Source organism: Melospiza georgiana, chromosome 1, assembly GCF_028018845.1.
Source record: "Melospiza georgiana isolate bMelGeo1 chromosome 1, bMelGeo1.pri, whole genome shotgun sequence".
Lineage (NCBI taxonomy): Eukaryota > Metazoa > Chordata > Aves > Passeriformes > Passerellidae > Melospiza > Melospiza georgiana.
In genome coordinates, this window is record NC_080430.1 from 99,807,968 (window position 1) to 99,828,266 (window position 20,299).

The following is a 20,299-nucleotide window of genomic DNA, read 5'->3' on the forward strand; positions in this document are numbered from 1 at the left end:
CCTCTTTCTAAAAGAAGTCAAGATTCCAGAATCCAAATGAGGTTTCTAAATCCTCAGTGAAACACCACATCCTCAAACACATCACAAAGTGAGGCACTTCTATCATCAAGAAAAGAAAGTATTCATTTAAGCCAAATCCTTCCCCACAGAGGTTGTGCACAGCAGGCAACGTGTTGTGATGTATTTTAACATCTGCAGTTGTTTCTAAGGCAGGTACAGCTATCACAGGTCGTAATGGGAATATTAAGAAATAATTACAAGCAAGAAAGCAAACAAAAGCAAACCTGCAATGACAATAAAACTCTTTGACGAGATTGCAGAGGAGAAAAGTCATACTAATATTATCTAATCTAGGGAGTCAGGTGTCTGCTTTGGGAATATGGATTTCATAACCAAAGCCAGTTAGAATTGTTAGTATTTTGATTGTTAAGGTGAATTAAACCTACTTTATAAATTGAACCATAAGCTTCACATAGATCTTGCTTCTGTGTACTTAGTATATTTAAATGGCTTAAGGGGCTTACCTAAATGGCCTAACAGGTTTAGAGTTACTTCGACCTTACAATACATTGGTAAGTTCTTTCAGAAACTTTGGATCCCAGTTTCTAGAAAGCATTTGAAAACCTTCAGTAAATGGAATAAATAAAGGAAGTCAGGAGGCTTTAATGTGTACCTAAAATTAAGATTCTAAATCTGTACTATGCTGCCCTGTAGTAGGGCAGTTAAACAGCTTGGTTTTTAAAGCACTGGAACCTCAGAATTCTTTTGGATAACAACAGAATGATCATATGTTTTCTTCTGGGCAAAAGTAAAGTTCTGCAAACAATTGCACCATGTCTTTGCTGTAAACAGTAATATACTGCCTGTTGAGAAGCATATGTTCAACACAGTGCAGAGTTCTATCAATGCAGAACCAATGTCAAAGATTTGGCTGCTTCCCAGAATTAGCTGACAGCATTGTCTGGGCTCTGTGCATTTCGTAGTCTCTACACCCTCCAAGGAATTTGTGATTTGAGAGAAGGAGCTACTGCAAATCTCAATATCCATCTTCCCAAAAATAAGGCAAAACCAAGTGTAATCTTGTAATTTTACATCTGGTAAAATACCTTTTTCTCTTTTTTAAATGAAGTGGCACAGAAAGATACAACATGTTGACATTTAAGTTAACTTGCAAGCTTGTATTTTTTGGCATCAGCCACTGCCAGTTGAAATGATTTCTACTGCTGTAGCTGTCTGCAGCTAGGTATATCTTTCCATTTTGAATATTTAATCTTTTCTATCTATTTTGTTTAATTGTATCCTGCAGGATATGGCAGTACAGTTTTTCCTACTGTAAATATTTTTTGGAAAATGCATAAATATTAGATAAACATATAAAAGGCATATTTTGTTTTCCTGGATGTTTTTCACATTTCTTTTCCCCTTATGCACTATAGTTTAAGAGTCTGAGCTCTTCTTTCTCAGAAAAGCAGCTGATGTCTTTCACAAAGGAAAACTACATGCCTTCAGCTCTCTAATGAGAGACTTTGGCTCATATCACAGTTTAGAAATATTCACTGATGGTAAACCATAGGCTAAAGAATAGTGCAAACCTTTTCCATTCCCTTGCTGTCAATAATTTGGAACTGTTAGTGAAAAACTTTTAATCCTAATTTTTTATTTACCCTGATGTATTAAAAAAACTAGCATAAATGGGACCTAAACACATTTTTTATGCCACTTTTCCCACCAGAAAATAAATTATTCTCCATTGCTATCTTTAAAATAATGACAGTGGAAACATTTGTCTAGTCAGTTCTTTAAGGGCAAACAAGATATTCTGTTGTGATAGTGCTTAGATCTTAATTGAAGCTAGAGACAACTCCTTTGGTCAGGGAGAAATCCTTTGGTTAGGAAGAAACTCACAACAACACTGTCTAAATCTAAAGACTTCTTGTGAGAAATTCAGTGTATCTATTTGATTTGATACAGTAAGGAGTTTCCCTACACCAGGATTCAACTCCAAGCGGCAATTAAGTACCACACGGACATGCACTCATTCACTGGTGGAATGGTGAGCAGAATCTGAGAAATGCAAAATCCAGGGCTTGAGATAAGAACATTTTAATAATTGAAATGAAGCACTACTCCTACTACTAAAAATAGTTCTAATTAAAATTGATATAACAAAAAGAGGGAGAGAAATAAAACTCAAGTTAAAAAAATACAAAGCCAAAACCAAGCAATGCACAACACCATTGCTTACCACCCACTGACTGATGCCTGGCCTGTCCCTGAGCAGCAATCAGTGCCTCTTGATCATCTGCCCCATTTTATACACGGAGCATGACATTCAGTAGTCTGGAATACTCCTTTGGCCATTTGGATCAGCTGTCCTGGCCATGCTCTATCACAGCTTCTTGTGCAATTCTTCACTGACAGCATGAGGCACTGAAAAAAACTTGATTTAGTGTAAGCACTGCTTAGTAACAACCAAAACATCAGTGTGTTATCAGCACTACTCTCATATGAATCCAAAACAAAGCACCAGTTACTAAGCAGAAAATTAACTCTATTTCAGCTAAAAACAAATGAAATTTTTTTCAACTAAATATGTTCTGCTTGGCTTTTTGTTGCAATGTGAATGGTTAAAATGTGTTATAGCGTTTCTCTAACCTGCATTTATCGCAAACATTCTGGCTAGTATGAAAATAATAAAGAAGGATGCTCACTTTAGAAAGAGCTACCTTGCCAACCAATATAGCTGCAGAAGCATGTCATCCTAGGAAGAGCCATGAAGTATGGAACAATGCTGTCAAAGAATCAGCTCTGTGCCTGTGGCTTAAGCAGCATCTTTTCCTTTTGTAACAGTATCTGGATGTCAACTGATGTAGTCAGTCATGTATCTTGTATGATAAAAGCCTGTGCTATAAGCCTGAGGCATTATCCTCATAGGATATGATGGAGATTTTTCTGATCATATTTTTCTGTCTTAAGAACTAATAAGTTGAATTAAATTTATACCAGAGGATATTATTTACATCAGAACTGTTTCCCAGGTTCAGGAACAGCCAGGTGTTTTGTAAGTGCCACAACTCCCTTAGGTTCTGCCTTCCAGGAGGCAGAAGCAGCAGAAGGCTGCTCTGAGTGACTCAGAGGGATTTTGTTAGGGCAGACATTCCTTCACCATTCCTTCCAGTGTGATAGAAGCAGTAGTAACCTCTCTCTCTGGGGAGGTTTATTAGCAGATGTAGAACAGGCCATTTGACTCTTTGCACAGTACTTCTTCCTTAACAGAGATTTTCCTTTCTGTAGGGAAAAGACAGATGGGGAAGATTCCTATGGGTTTATGTCAGCTCACAATGCAACACTTGGATCACTCCAACTCTGGCTGCATGGGAAGCACTTGAAATTCTGAAATACTGGATGTTATATTCTTTACACTGGCTGAAAAAGCCCCTTGGTTGCAAGCACAATAGGAACTTTCAATTGACAACATTTTGTAGGATATTTTTTATTAGAACATGTGAATTATTAGAGTACCTAACAGGGGATGCAAATACAGACTTAATGGAGACTGCAGAAGCAAATATGAAACTGCATTTCCTGTCTATCTGTTTAACTACAAATCAAAAGTAATGTTTTTTTCAACCAGCTTTTTGTGCGTTTCTGGTTTTTTGCTTGGTTTTTCCTATTTTTTTTTTTCTTAACCTAGTGTAGATTTGTATTTTAAAAAGCAGGTTATAACACCTAAGAGAAAATGTAGTGGAATGAAAAATACCAAATAACATTGCTTGATTTCAAAAATTGATTTGACCATAATTTGCAAAGTTATCAGTGCTGACTGTTGCTTCTATAATTTTAATTTTTATTATGATCTTTGGGGAAAAAATTACAATATAACAGGACCTGTTAAATAACAAAGATATATCGAACTATGTGTACATTAAACTATCGTAAGACCCAGAATATAATTCCTTGTAAAATCTGGATTCAGCATACAACTGGACAGTAGAGACACAAGATAAAAACTAAACAGAAAGCATGGAGGAATTGGAATGAAATGTGCCTGGTCTTTAGCCCAGAAATCAATCACAGTTGAATATACAACTGCAAATGTATTCTAAAAACTTGGGCAAGTCTGAGAAAATTGAAACAGTAATATTTGACTTTTAGAAGATTCATCATCAGGTCCAACATGCAAAATATTCTAACAATTGCAATTTTATGACTAAAACAGTAAATAGATACTTCAGTCTCACCTATTATTGGAAAAGAAAATTAAAAAAAAATACAAAAACCCCAAAACCAAACCAAAAAACCCCACAAAACAAAAAACCACAACAAATAACCAATACAAAAAACCCCACAAACAAAAAACACAAACAAAAGCCAAACAAACAGAGAAAACTAGATGAGATTCTGTTTGTTTAGTTCCACTAGCATATGTACCCACCACTGACAAAGGGCAGCAAGGAAATGATAATGATATGTTTGTACTGAAGGCTTCCTCTGTTTGGATCTGGATCAAAGTAAAATATCTGACAGCTTCCCTTGGCTTGTCAGACCGTAATAGCAGCTTACAGAAACAAAGCCTTGCTTGAAAAGAGACTTGGAATCATAGCAGAGAAAGCTGCTGTGTAAAACAGAGATGAAGCAAACCTAGGGAAGGTGGGAGACTCCACAATATTTTAACGCAGTATTTGAATTTCAAGCTTCATTACTAGTATCTCTGAAGTCAAAATAGTTCAGTCTCTGAGGAGCTCTGAGCTCTGTCAACTCATTTTTAAAAACGTTTTCTGATTGATACAAAGGAAGCTTATTTCATATTCATGGAAAGCCTTTTAAGAAACACAAAAGAAAACAAATAAAGAGAATAAGCACACATTCAAGCACTGTCATAGGCCCTAACACTGACTACAGTCAAGGGACATTGCCCTTGTTGCCACTGTTGTTCAGAGATCTTTTTTTTTTTTTGCTCAGATCATCTCCCCTGATCAATTATTAAAACATTAATTAATTATTAAACAATAGTTAATCAAATATTAAGTATCTGCACATTTTTGAGCCCATTGTTATCAGCTGAATTTACATACAAATCAAAATGTCATTGAATCTTCTTACCTAATAGGAATGGCTACTGCCAAGTCTGCATTAGGGAACAGTTCCTGGTGGCAGAGATTCCCAAATCATGACAACCACAGGGTCAGGGAAGACAGACAGTTCAGTTGTGAAAGTTGAAAAAGCCTTGTTTGCACGGCCTTGTGCTGAACCAAATAAACACAGCCTTAGAAATCCCATCATCTTGCTACGACTCCAAGTTTTCACTTTTTGCAGCTACCACGGGAAAGTTTAGAAACCCCTGCTGACATGACGCAGACATGGCCTCAAGACAGGTGGACATGGGAAAGACAGGTCCTGAGCCACATTTAACTACAGAGGAAAACAATTGTGCAGGTTTGCCTCCAGAAATAAATGGGAAGTTAGTACAGTCTCTGGAAAGTGAGAATGTAAAGCTCTATGTAATAATTAAGAATTATGTAAGATTAAAATTAGATTTAAAAAAAAAAAGCATTATGAAATGATGTTCCTAAGATGCAATGTTATATTGAGTTTTGTACCTGCGAATAAATGTAGTTTTTGTATTACCAGCATGATAAAACCCCCCCAAAATATACTGTTTTTATTTATCAGGAAACATTAAGCCTCTTGATCCTACCCATCATCACATAGGATTCAAAATCTAAGTAATTGCAACAAAATTTTGTGAAGACTATAAGACTAAATTTTGTAAAAATAATTGTGTTAGCTTTTTACCTAAGAAAGTTGAAATGACAAATTGACAAGATCACTTGGTGTGTGGAATAGTGTCTCTGACAAATGTTTATCAGATTGGTAATTCTGTGAATGCTGCTTTGCCTTCCTTTCCATTTGATATGACTTCCTGATAGTGGACTTTTGACCCCAGAGCCCTCAGTAAAGACTGCAGCTTGATATTCATGCATTCAATCAAGAAAACTATAATTGAATTTCATATTACAGGACGTGCTTGCAGGATAACCAACTGGAAAAAAAAGTAATTTGGAAAGATATGTTGATGGGGTATTGCTTGTTTGTTTTCACAGGTGACTTAATTTTGTTAATGAGTTTATAAATGATAGCTTTTTGAATTATTTCTACATGCATAAAAGGACAAGATGGTTTAATGCCAAAAACTCAAGAGTAGATTTTGACTTTTTTTCCCACTTTTTCTCAGGGTGAGCAGGAAGAAAAATGTTTTACAGTCTTCTTTATGTGACAACAAAAATGTATTTCAAAATTTGTCTATGTAATTGCTTTCTTACCATTTTAAATATTTCCTGTCAGAAGAAGAAGCATTGATAAAGAGACAGTATATATTTTGCTTTGGATAAACATTTCATAATAAAAGCCTAACAAGGTGGGGGCTTTTGTTATTACAATTCATTTTTACACAAGTGGCCTATCAGTAACGACCTTGACTTTGGATCGTTTATTAGAAAATAAACAAATAGATGGAATAAATGACTTGTGGAAAAGACTTGGGCTATGAACTCTCCCAGATGGTCATTAATCCCCCAAGAAATGCTACAGACCCTGATCATTAAGACATAATAAATGTATTAATACAGTGTCTGAATGCTGAACTGCATTTTCTTTTTGTTTAATTAACCTTTTGGAAATAATTTACTAATGGAAAAGGGCAATATCTGTTTGCCATGGAGATGCCACATTATTTTTTTTATTCACAGCAAACACAAATAAATTATGGAAAGCTCTTCATGTGTTTGTACACTTCACACTTCACACAGCTGAGAGCTGTTGACTATTGGAAATGAAGGGCAAGGGCATGATTAGAAAGACTCATTATGCACTGGCTCAATACTTTGGTGCTATTCTTCATGAATATGCTTAGCACTCAGAGCAGACTATGAATTCTCAGCAGGGCAGGCAAAATTGAATTTTGCTGTTCTGTCACAGGGAAGCTAAAGGGCAGAGGAAAAGGGCAAAGCTAAGATGATTGATCTGGGAAAAGATCCTTGGATACCCAAGCTTCCTTTTCCTGTAGCTACTCGGGAATGCATTTCTAGGGAAGTGTCATGGACATTGCCAGTGATGGTCATACTTCTGAGTGGGGGATACTCCTGCTGGTTTGTCTGCCTGACTACACACAGTGAGTGCTCCTGACATGCCTGGACATTTGTTTCCTCAATGGTAACACCAGGAGGAAGACTGGTTTTCCAGAGTTCTTGAAGAAACTGAGATATACAATCAACAAGAACTGTCATAAACGTTAATTTCGTACCAGCATTGCCAACATGATGTGGTGCTACTCATTTGGAACATACATCTGATCTTGCAGTTTCTAAAGCTGATTAAGGGTTGTACGCATTCATCTTCAATTAGGGGGTTCCTGATTCCCTGTTATCAAGATTTTGAAAACTTTATGTTTATATCTGTCTCATAACAAATTAACCACACAATGGATGTCCGAAGACACCTCATTTATAGGTGGTGTCTTATTGTCTTAAAGGACAAAAATAATAAATATTAGTAGGCATCACTACTAATATTTATTATTCTTAAGGAATATGGTACAAAATGTTGGTATTTTAAAAGTGGGGGTGCTTTTTTCTATGTATCTCTATGTCGTCCCACAGCTTCCAGATTAATAACTCAACTGCATTTTGAGCATCCATCTGCCTCTCCAACACGCATATTTAAATATGAATATGATGCGCTATTTTGGCACAGACTATTTCAATTTTAACAGTTATTATAAGTAAAAGCTTCCTCTTGTTTAAAAATCAATTGATCAACACAGCTTAAGACATAAATTCTCAGCTATGAATTATTTCCGTTATATCGAGAGAAGTTTTTCCAAGCAGTTCCCAAATTTTTAGAAAGAGTTTTTGTTATAAAAAGCATTGGTAAGCAGTTAAGTTTATGCTTATCATCTTCCTTTCATTTAGGATTATAAATTCAAGCAAAAATTCTGAAAATGTTGCTTTGTCAGATATGTATTAACCTTGGAAAAAGGGACAATGTATTCAGCCAGGTTAACGGAAGACATGGAAGAAAGATAATTTAATGGTTAATTTAGACTTTTATCTGATTTATCATGCAATTTTCAGTTATATTCTCCCAGTTTATCAAATAATTTATTAAGTACAGTTCCTTTACTTGCACCTATAGGAGCAAAAAATTAAACAGGAACTTGATAATGCATAGCAAGTACACTGGAACATATATTATGGTCACTAACAACTATAACTTCATAAAAGTCTGAAATAAATTACTTATTCCACCATTAGAGTTGTGAGGTACAAATCAATCCCCTTACAGTGAGCAAAAGTTGGTCTGTAACTGGTTGGGAACATGGTTTTGTGGGGGGGGAATGGGTTTTTTGGGGTTTTGGATTGGTTGCTGTTGTTGTTTTGTTTGTTTGGTTGGTTGGTTTTGGACTTTTTTTTTTTTTTTTTTTTTTTTTTTACTTGTGTTTTCCAATTTTAAAGAGCAAAAAAAGCCAAACAAAAATCAATCACATCCCAGCTTTACTTCTACAGCTATCGAAGCTGTAGAAAGCTAAAGTAATATGGAATAATCTGTGGAAAAAGAATAGTGGAGAAAAGTTCAAATTAATTCATTAAACCAAAACAGTTACATCTCCATTGTATTTAACTGTTAAAACTCTATCTGCACCTTTTCATAATTAAGTTCATAATGAACTTAAACATCCACACCAAAAGGTGTGTATGGGAGGAGGCTGCCTCACGCTGAGTATTTTGGGTGAACTTTAAGATAAAACAGTCTATTAAAAAAAAAAAAAAAAAAAAAAAAGTTGATGCTAAAAAAGTCCATTAAAAATACTCTACCATTGCCTTTCTTTTGAGCAAAGAAAAGGAATTCACTAGGACTGAGACAGTGCTCTCTGTCTAGTATGATTGTATGATTATTTTGTCCTTTCACATGGGAATTAAAAGGTTGGACAAACCTTACAGGGGTCAGGAGAAACACAAGAGCAAAAGAATGATGGTAAGAAATGGATTTTTCATATATTAAGTTGAAACTGCATAGCACTTAGCTTCTGTAGTAAGAAGAGCAAAGGCAGAAGTTTGTCTGGAATGCCAAATAAAAATCAAGACTACAAACACGGAGCTTTTGCCTTCTGCTTAACCTGCACTTCCCCCTGCCGATGTCCTGCTGAGGGGGAGGAAGTGGAATGGAAATAAATGAATAGCCTGGAGGGAAAGAGGGAAAGTGGGAGAGTGCAAGGTCAAGAAACAAAAAGCAGATGTTATGATGTTGGAAAATAGGACCCTAGAGGAACAGAAGGCAACAGGGTTAGATAAGAGCTATGAAATTTGAATAAAAACTACTTTATCTCCACACCATGCCACTGCATGTTTTTTCTCTCTAGTGCCAGGGGTAGAAGGGGAAGGAAAGAACAAACTCATTCCATGCACGAGGGAACCTTAAAATATATTAATTGTAAAATGGAACCTTTCATCAGTATCTGACACCCTTTTCCTCATGCTTGTTAATGCCATCATTTTGCTCTTGTGCTGATTGTTGTCTGAATGCAGATCCCAACCTTTAGACTGACAGCTCTGAGGTAGGTACCCTCTCCCAAGAGTCCAGCATTATGGAAAACATTTCAGACATCTATTACCAAATGTATACACAAGACTGGGAAATTTCTAAAGAAACAATAGAGTAATTAGTTTGCCAGAGAAACCACATGGCAGGAATAAAGTATGAAAATCTGTGTGAAGCAGTTTATATCTTGGTGAAGTAATATATATATATATATATATATATATATATATATATATATATATATATATATATGTGGTGACCACTCTTTTAATGATGATTTTGTTTTCTTGAAAGTGATTATTATAGTCTCTTCACTTTGATGTATGATCATATCTTATCTGAGATACTTCAGAAGTCATTTTGGAACAGCAGAGCACATTTGGTTCTAGAGCAGGGGAGAAATTTTGATATACATATTTAGACATATATTTCCAGAAAGTAGTTGTGTGCAAAAATAAATATAAAATTGCTGCAAATTTCTTAAATATCTGCTTGCAGATTTGCTGTGAAGGATAGAGAAAAGCTATCTCTCAACAGTATTCATATTCAGGAAGAAAGGAACATGGCTTTGTGCCCTAATCACACATTACAAACCCTCTGGAAATTCACTCCTCATTTCAATAATAGAATGAATTGGATTAATTTCTGTGTTAAATTAGAATGCTTCAAAGTCCACTACAAAACTGCAGTGTAGTTACTAAATGCTTACTAAGACAAAGCTCCAGCCATACCAAAGCTTTCACAAAATTTTCCTGAAGTAGAAACAAGCTCCACTTCAGGAAAGCCATTGCAATTCACTTTTAAAGCATCATAGCAAACTCTCTGCTTCTGCTCTTTGGTGGAATTTCAGAATAAAAAATACAGAAGTGCTCTTCAGAGAGCTGACTGGACAAGTCAGTGTAATGAACAACAACTTTCTGTTGATTATTAGAGGTTCAGATTCTTCCTCTTTCAGAAGAATATGCTATCTTACATTACTTTTTCCCAGTGGTACTCAACTTGAAAAGCAGAGGAACTTGCCTATGAAGAAGGCTGATGGTTTAGCTTTTGATTTGGTAGTTTGTTTTTGTTTGTTTTTTTTTTTTTTTTAATTTCACATATACTGAGAAAACTATGATTTACCCTTGCTCCTCAATTTCAGTCAAATAAAATCCACAGGTAATGGAGATTTGCAACCTACACACTTATGAACAAAAATGTCCTATATTTAAAGCAATCAAATGATAAATTTAACTGCATGCAGCTTTGTTTGTATATGTTATAACTGATTTTTACTCTAATCTCTGCTACAATTCAGCATTTTTATTAAAGAATTCTTTCCAATATCTTTACCTTCTATTTTTCCTGCCTTTTTCTCATATGGGTTATAGAGCTGTCACTGAAGGGTACTTAGCAAATCTCACAGCCCCAAATAAAGCTGTGTTTGAAAATAATAATGGTGATGGTCAGACATTACATCACCACGATTTTATTTCTTTTTACTGCAGTCTCATTTTATTGTTAGGATGAAAACAAACTACTTTTGTGGCAGGATATTTCTCTTACTCTTCCATTTTGAAAATAAATTTGCTGCAGCATGTCAAGAAAACCTTTAAAATATTGCACTGTGCATGACTGATGTACTGCATTATTTTACCAAATCTCTGATGCTACAGAAATCCCACTGCTAGAGACTGGCTTGTATCTTTACACACATTTTGAATCTTTTATGTTTTTTCTAAAAAGATGTTGTACATCTCAAATGGTAATGTCACAAGATTGAAATTGACATTGATTTGCTTTGTGGTTAATGAGCAAGGAGTTCATGTAACATCTGAGAAGTAGAAATTAAATTCTTCTTGATTTCAGATTTCAGATAGTGCCAGACGGGGAATCAGATAGTGGATTAATCTCCATCTAAACCCACATATCTAAATCAGTAACCTATATCTCAACTTGTTACATAGGCTTCTTCAACAGATCAAAAGAGGTGTTTATTGTATACTGTTTAACATATTCTAAGATAGATGACTTAGGAAACATATCTGTCAGCACCTTTTCCTATTTACCTTTTTTGTTCCTTTTTTAGAGCAGGCCTTCGGACACAGAAAGAAATGTTAATACATCAAGGTTTGATGAAAGCTTTCCAGTTTAAAACAAAAGGTAAATATTCTTTGAAATATTAAAATTTTTAAATTTAAATATGCAACTTTTGGTATTTTTTTTCTGACTATGTTTCTATGCTTTATATTTTGAAGGTATGTCCTTCAATTTTTTGATATTTTTGGTAATACATGTTTGGATTTTGGAAATAATACATGTTTTTATTTAATTTGTCCTCTTTGATGTTCCCAGGCAACCTAATGTGCTGAAGCCTAAAAAAGGGGCTTATTCTGTGGCAGAACAAAGATAGAAAAACTGCTTGAAGAGGTTTGTGCTATTTTTTACTATATTTAAAGCACTCATGCTAATTTAACAGCAGAGTGAAACAGTTTATTTTCTTATTCATTAGGTTGCTAAGGAATCAGAGGTTAAGAGAAGGTAGGGCACTTTGCTCCTGACAAGTGAACTGCCAAGGACATGAGAAATATAAGTGCTAAGATGACTAGAAATTTGCTCAGTTATTGTCACAGTTTCACAAGATTTGATATGTTAACTCAAACATTTCGATCCCACCCATCAGTAATATCAATAAATCATTTACTTCTACAGAGAAATGTCAGGAAATTTTTGAACAATTCCCAGTAATTTCTTTGTAACTCTAGGCAGTTGCAGTGCCTATCTGTCATGTGCCTGATGAGCTCTGGGTTGTAGTAGCTGGAACTTGGATAGTTTTCTGGGCATATTGCAAAACAATGTGGATTTGTGAGGAAGAGGGAAAGCTATAGAGGTATGCCATAGGTAATCCCATATCTGTGGGAGAGGCATAGTTCAGCAGATGCAATTGAACTCGTCTTGGTTTTTGACACGCCTTGTCTGTATGTTTGCTTGCTGCTCTTATGATTGTTAATATATTACAAACGATCTGAAGATAGATTTTTGTGAACTAAAAAAGCAAAGGGGGAAAAATATTTGAAACTGAAGGCTCCAGTTTTGCTGACAATTAGGTAGAAAAGAAATCTATCAACTGCCATGTTTTCTGGAAACGAAAAAATGCTGGAAATGTGCTGACTGCTGAATTTTTCTTTGAAGCATTTGTAATGGCAAGTATCTCACATTAAATGGATGAATATTTTTTGTTCTTACATTTATTGCTTTTCAGTAGTGCTATTTAGAAAGCACTCAAGTGCATTTATCTTTCTGTAAATACTTCAGTCCTGTGAGTCAAAACAATACTGATCACACATGCCAAGGATACCTATTGTATGTATTATGAAAAAAAAATTTTCAGTTGACATACAACACCTCCGTATAGAAGTTTGTCACTCCATAAAGCCCCCTAAACAAAACGAAGTCTTTATGACACAAATGAATTGTTGAAATTAGATTGCAGATTGTTATGGAAGCCCTCATAATGGTTACTAAGGTGGGATTCTGAATATGCCCAAGACAGACCAATGAATCACTGGTACTGTCAGGGCCAACTTCAGGCAGTTGAAGTAGAGGCAGTTGCTTAGGCAGTAAAACTGATATGGACAAGAAAATATCCATAGTTTAATTATCTTCTTTAAGTAGATCTTTAATTACTATACCTTCCTATAGCTATGCTACATGACTGGAAAGACATTAGGGTTGGCTAATATGAGATCAGTGTGTATGAGCTAAGAGTTTCTGCTATGCAGAAGCAGGGCAGGAGAAAAGATGCAATAACACTGACATGAAATTCTGTTGTCATATTTCAGCCCTACTGCTTCCCCCTGTGTCTTCTTTTACTGCCACACTTGCCTCCCCCCACTCAGAAGTGCGAAAAATTATTTTTTGTCATGTGTTCCTGAGAGGTCTTGAGCTGCTCCCTAAACCAGTTATGTTGGCAGAACAGAAAGCAATTAAATTGCCATTATTATTATAAGAAACCTATTTATATGACCTTTATAAATGTCCACTGTATTTTTCCACTTTTGTAGATGAATGAATGTCATAGAAGAAAGTCTGATGTGATGAAAAATTCATATTTTAAGACCTCTGAATTTCTCTTGATAGTTCTTTTAGCATCAAATTTGACAATATCTTTTGAGAAGTACATTTGGTTTAATTAAAGACTCCAATTACAGCTAATCCATCATATACTTTGAAAAACTTTTCCAGTCTTAATTACAAACACTGTTAATAATGTAAAACTCATATATCATTAAAGTTCAAGCTTCAGGTTTCAGCTATCTGATAATTTCATTCCTCTTGCTATTAATATATAAACCCTCCAGCGTGAGCTCTCTGTGTAGGGATCTATAGACTGATTAACTTGCATCCTAACTTTATCCTCCAAAATTTAAATAAGAGTCTTCTCTTTAATATGGGTCAGCTAAGAACCATCCACTGCCCTGAAGTAATATTCAGGCAAATTTTTGATGCATCAGCTTAGATCCCAGGAGGAACAGCATCATTTATAGAGCATGTTATCTATTCCAGTTAGCTAGCCTTGTGAAAATTGGCTTGGGTTACCTGTGTGCAGAGGTGCATAGTGTCATGTAGACATAATTGGTCTCTCTGGCAGCATTAACAAGTTTAATATATATATATATATATATATATATATATATATATATATATATATATATATATTTAAAACAAAGGCACTTAGAATAACAGATGGAAATGATACATTAAAAGAAACCTACAGGCCAAAATATATCAGCAGGGAAAATGGCAATAAAAGTGGAAACTTCCTACAATTTAGTGTTTGAATGGTCTTGGTGAAATTCAAAGGAATTTAATGCAAACCCTGTGTTCTGTGTTGTGAGAGTCACTGTGCTGTCTATAAGCCAGCCTAAGTCACTGGTAGATCTACTGGCATATTGTTATGATGTTAATATTTCTGCACTGCTTTCCTGACATGACTCAAAGAAGCCCAGGGACAATCTACTTAACATTTAGCAAAACAAATGTTAAAATTGACTGGCGACTCTAAGAACCTGAGAATGTAACTTTTGCAATAACATAGAAAAGTATTTGCAACAATGAGTTCTTACTTCAAAGGTTTGACAGTATATATTATCGACATTTTTACATGTCAGACACTCAAATTTTTCATGTTCCCTTGGATGATTAAAAATATTTAGCATTCTAGACCTCTCCTCCTACAGAGAAAAACATCAGAATTAGGAGTGGAAGGATTCAACGAAGTTACAAAATTGTTTACCTTAAAGTAGTCTCCAAAGATGTGTTCTTTACTACTGTCTACCTTCAGATATGTTATTTTCCATGCCAGGTGAACTAAACTGAGGGAGATTTTCTAGTTGAAAACTAGTAGTTATTTTGACAGGTAAAATTTTTGCAAAACCAGTCCCCTTACCTGGTTCATCATAGATACCTAATCCTTGGAAAAGGGGGAGATAGGAACAGCCAGCCAGATATGACAAGAGTGGCAGATTAGCTCAACAATGTTAAAATTCTTGTAGAAACACATTTTTCTTTTAAATAGTACTTCATAGAAATTTTATTAAATCTCATAGGACTGTGTAAAGTAAAATATCCCACTGAAGTGGATGAATGTGGCTTTTATTGACATGAAATCACTTAGGATATTTAGGCAGAATAGGTTAAGTATAATTTGAATTCAGGGTGCTGTGCTGCACACCGAGATATCCCATTTTAACCTGAGATCTTGCCTGTTTCCCTGTGATAGTGACTGAACTAATACATGGTACTTTGTCTGACATTCCTTATAATATACTATGCTTTGCTCAAGTAAATACAGTGTTTAAATTCTTTGTGACATAAATCATCTTAATATCTGTCTTAAATATTGTTTAAGTTATAAAAAGCAAACCCAGGAGACACTATTCATCACTGCTGCCAACCTGAGCATACCCATATGGGTTGTAATCTGTAGCTTTCCTGTTTTCTAATGCTTCAAAAGCTGCTGAATATAAGCCTGTACATTAGTATAATGAATAGAACTACAAAAAAATATACTTAGTTAAGATTTGTAGTTGTACCTTTTAATTATAATGTATAATTTAGTATCTCCTTAATCATATAATTTGGAGACAATGGTGTAGATCATAAGAGGTTTTGTTTTTAGTCTTATGATTTAATTGCTGCCTCTGTAGGTTCTGCTTGTCCAGCAAGAACATTTTTCATATACATTCCTCATGGGCTGGACAATATATTTAAAAATGTATTTGGGCTAATTCTAATTTATGGTTGCTTGTGAGTAAGAATACTGTATTAATAACTGCTGGGGAAAGGAGTCGCAGTGATGGGGTAGGGGGACTCAGGCCCAAATACAGAGCTTATAAATTCAGTGGAAAGGCATGTAGATCATCAGTGGGGCTTATATTAGGATTGCAAATCTACAGCTGAGATATCTCTGCTGAAATGAATGAAAAAAATGGGATTTGTTACCAGTACTTGTTACTTTAATACCGAAATCAACAGAGAGTTATGCCTCCATGTATTGATTCTTCATATGTGACCTCTACCTGCAGTCCAAGGGTAGAATCCTATTTACAGCAATATTATATAAACTTTACCTACCTCAGAAGATTCTAATGTTAAATGTTTCTCTGATCCAGATTGTAGCATACATTTGATCATGCATATGTCTTGTGAATGTACGACACTGAGATTCAAAACATAATGCCTGGTAAACTTTGTGTTTTTATGTTGGTTTGTGTTCTTGGATTTTCTTTGGCAGTGGAGAGTTAAATGCCAGGATCTTTATAGATTGTCAAGCCACCATGTCAATGAAAAGGAGGGTCTTTCCTCTTCCACTCTTTTGGGTTTTGTGTTATGATTTATTTACCTACATACTGTGCTTAATATGTCAATATCTAGCAGGTTGAAAAACACAATCAGCAAGCCTTGAATACTTAAATGCTTCTACAAATACAACATTTGTAGCATTAATCTTCTTTCTCTGCCTGCTGATGAGTTTTCATAGTGAAACATTTGCTTTGACGTAGATCTGCACAGATATTATTCCAATGAATTTGATACCTTAAAAATTAGGCTTTGAGCTGCTCTGACCTACTGCTGAGAACCTTCTCGAGATCCCACCACTGTACAGTGTCATCGCTGATGCTTTTAAACCACTTCCACTGAAGATTGTTTGATTAAAATGCTAATAAAGTACAAATGGTCCCATTTGCTTCATAGGCGTCATCTGAGGTACTCACAAATGGATTTAAAATTACCCCCGCATGCAGCTGACATTTCTAAGGGGCAGTTTAGCGTCCACTTAAGCTGGCCTAAATCTGCTGTCCCGTTGAGTCTGCAGCACCAATTCTGTAGCAAAGAGATTGCCTACTGCTCTGACACAAAGGGGCTGGCAGGAGCACACAGCTGGGACAGAGGAGGAGTGCAGCACCACAGCTCTTGGCAGCTGCTCCATCCTCCTCTCTGCTGACAGTGACATCAGACAATTTTCAGCTCTTCAGTCATACAGTGATGGAGAACTGCACTAACAAGAGTATTTGCAATATGGAAAAACATGTCACTGCCTTTTGTACTTTGTTTGCACATGGTAATTTTCAGTGTTAATAAAACCAGGATATTCTTTCCTGCCTTTTTGTGTTTTGTTGCTATTGCTTATATCTAGTTAACATTCCTAAATGCAAAAAAAACCTCTTAAATAAAATAGCAGTATATTACAAAAATAAAGAGTGTCACCACACGCTCTTTTCCATGTACTCTACTCTCCATTTTCCCTGAAACCACTTGGTGCCCAAAAGACAGAAACTTTGATATCAATTATTTATATACTTTATCCTTCAACCCCTTTATCTGTCACACATTCATCAGTAACATCAGATTTCTCCCTCCAAAACTAGTGGTCTCACAATGTGGAGTTTGTAATTTTTTCTGTCAGGTGGGGTTATACCAAGAGGAAAGGACCTGGATATTGCAAAAAAGTGTCATAGTGAAGCAAGAGACACAATTTGGAGAAACATTCTTTCCTCTGAGAATGTGGTATATATTTTGTTCCAGTACCTATTTATTATAAAACATGTGAGCTACTCGTGGGTGGCAGAGGGTCCAACTTCTTCCCTCTAATACAATTCATTTATGTGTTCAAATTTCTACCTGTGATTACATTATTGAAAGGTGACATGATTTCACAGGAATTCCCTTTTTGTTTGAAACAAAAGGATCCTGTTTGCTGAAACAGACAAGAGACTAGGTAATTTGAGAGTTGAGAGATTGTGGTTATCATCCTTAAAGGAAAAAAGTTCATTTCACCCATGTCTTCTTTGTGAAAGGTGAGTTCTTCTGACAACAGACTAATGCTTTAAACTGGCTCATCATCACCTCTGCACTATTTTCTAATATTTCTGCATTTGTCTATTGTAAAAGAAGGAATTGTGCATGACTGTTTTGAAAATTAACAGTGAATTATGTCTTTGAGCAGATTTAGATTCAGAAAATTCTATCTTTCCATCTATAGTAAGGTAGAGTAATGAAATAAGCACCAAGCCCTGCCAATATGGAAAGACTTCCAAGTGGTCAAGAACTCGCACCCAAAGTTGTGATGCCTCTTAAATAAAACCTCTACTTTAAACTTAGGAATCTATGTAGTGGTGCTACTTGAGGAGTTGGACAGAAGTTTGAAGAGTTTACCACCACTGGAACCTGATTATCTCAATCCAGATCCTTCCTAAATACCTGGCTCTTTTAGTGAATGTTGATTAATGTCTCATGTTTGACAGCAGCACCTCATTCATGCATGAACTTCTGAATTATTATTCTATTTGACACTGGCAAGTATTTTGTTGCAGTCCAGCTGACTGTTCTACTCTTCGCTTCCATCTGTTAGCACTTGGCCTGTACTTGAGGAAAATAGCAAGCACTACTAGCATTTTCAAGATCATTCAGATGGCTGATCTAGGTATCAGCACAGAATGCCATCCCTGGAGCAGCACACCACAACAATGACCCATGATTTCTTGCATTAAGAAATTGATGTGACAGTGGGGTCACTTTCCCATGACTCAAAACTTATTTCTCTGTTATGGTATCTTTTTCTTGCTGATAGCCTATAAACCTTTCTTTTCAGCTATTCATAGTTCTGAAGTATATTTGAAAATGTAATAATATAATGCAATTTGTTACCAGATGGTCAGTGTCTCTACAAATAAAAATATAAATGGTAATTTTTAATAGTTACTTTCACAATTAACAGTTGTTCTGGAAGTGACTCTGTTTTAGTGACCACTCTTTAAACAGCATTATGCAATTATTAGGTAAGGTGAAATGCCAATATAATTCAGACTTTTTTTGAGCAAAAGAGTTGGCTACAAAGCAGAGTCACTATTTCTAATTATCTAAATCCAGCTCCTTTGAAGTTTGCTTTATTTAATTGTTTATCCTTGATACCAGTTGTATCCAAATTTTTGGTTTTGTTCTTGAGTTGTAGTATAGTTACTCTGTGTCTCTGTTAACTATTGAAAACAACCAATAGAAAAAAAAGAAAAAAAAAAAAAAAAAGAACACTAGTTTTACCACTACTGGGTTTTGGTTTTGCCTGAACTTGAGTTTTGTGGTGTTTTTTGGTTGAGTTCTTGTGTCTTTTTGGTTTTTTGGAGGTCTTTTTGATGGGTTGTATTCAAAGCAAAGTAGCTTGAAAATGACAGACACTAAGTAGCCTAAACCTTTTGAAAATACACATGGTTAAAGACACTCCTGGCTTTGAAACTTGTTTAGCAAAAAATGAGTCTGAACTATTTTGCCAGTGCATCTTTGTTAATGTGAAAAAGCTGCCACAGAAAAAGCGAAATGCCATACAAATGCCGTCATTGCCTTATTTATTAGACTTTTTCTAAATGGCACCATTTGTGAATATATGGGGCAAGTCAGTAAATCATGTTCATGTTTTTCCACAAATATCACACTGCAGTTGAATACTGTATATATAACGATCTCTGCACAGGTCCCAGGGAGTGAGAAAAGCTCTTGGGAGAGTTTTACTCTTGCTTTTAACCTACCATAAGTCCTACACATACTCTGCTCATTCTGAATTGCCTGACAATTTATGGGAAAAGTCATTCTCTGGGACTTTAATATCTTCCAGAATGGGCCAGCCTTGGGAAAAAATGTAATGGGTACAATGAGAATAGAAGGAAAGACTTGGAAGGTTTTCATTTGTAGTGTATTCCACTCAGTTTCTACAGACTTAAAGGGGAATGTGGCCTCTATTGTTGCTTTACATTTCCTTTTGCTTTCCTCCTGGAATAACTTCCCTAGTAGCATAAAAGGCACAACTGTAAAAGATTCAAGGTCAGGGAATTATGTGCTGATCTTTGTTCATTATGCAAATTTCTTCTGATGGGAAGATATGATCCAGGCAATAATCAGTATTTTTCCCTTTTAAGCCAAGTCTATAGGGCACATCTGAGACATTAGGATGGTTCCAGGCACAGTTCATCACAAATGTAAATGTGCATAATTTAATAATTTAATCCTTCTGAGGTGCACTCCGTAGCACAAAGAAACAGAATCAGTATCCATAATGTATGGCCTTTATATATTCATATATTCATTTTAATATAGTTACACATTGAGTAGCTTAAGCAATACTTAAATATGCAACAGCATTTCTAGGCATGGGGGCAAATAAAAAAAAAAG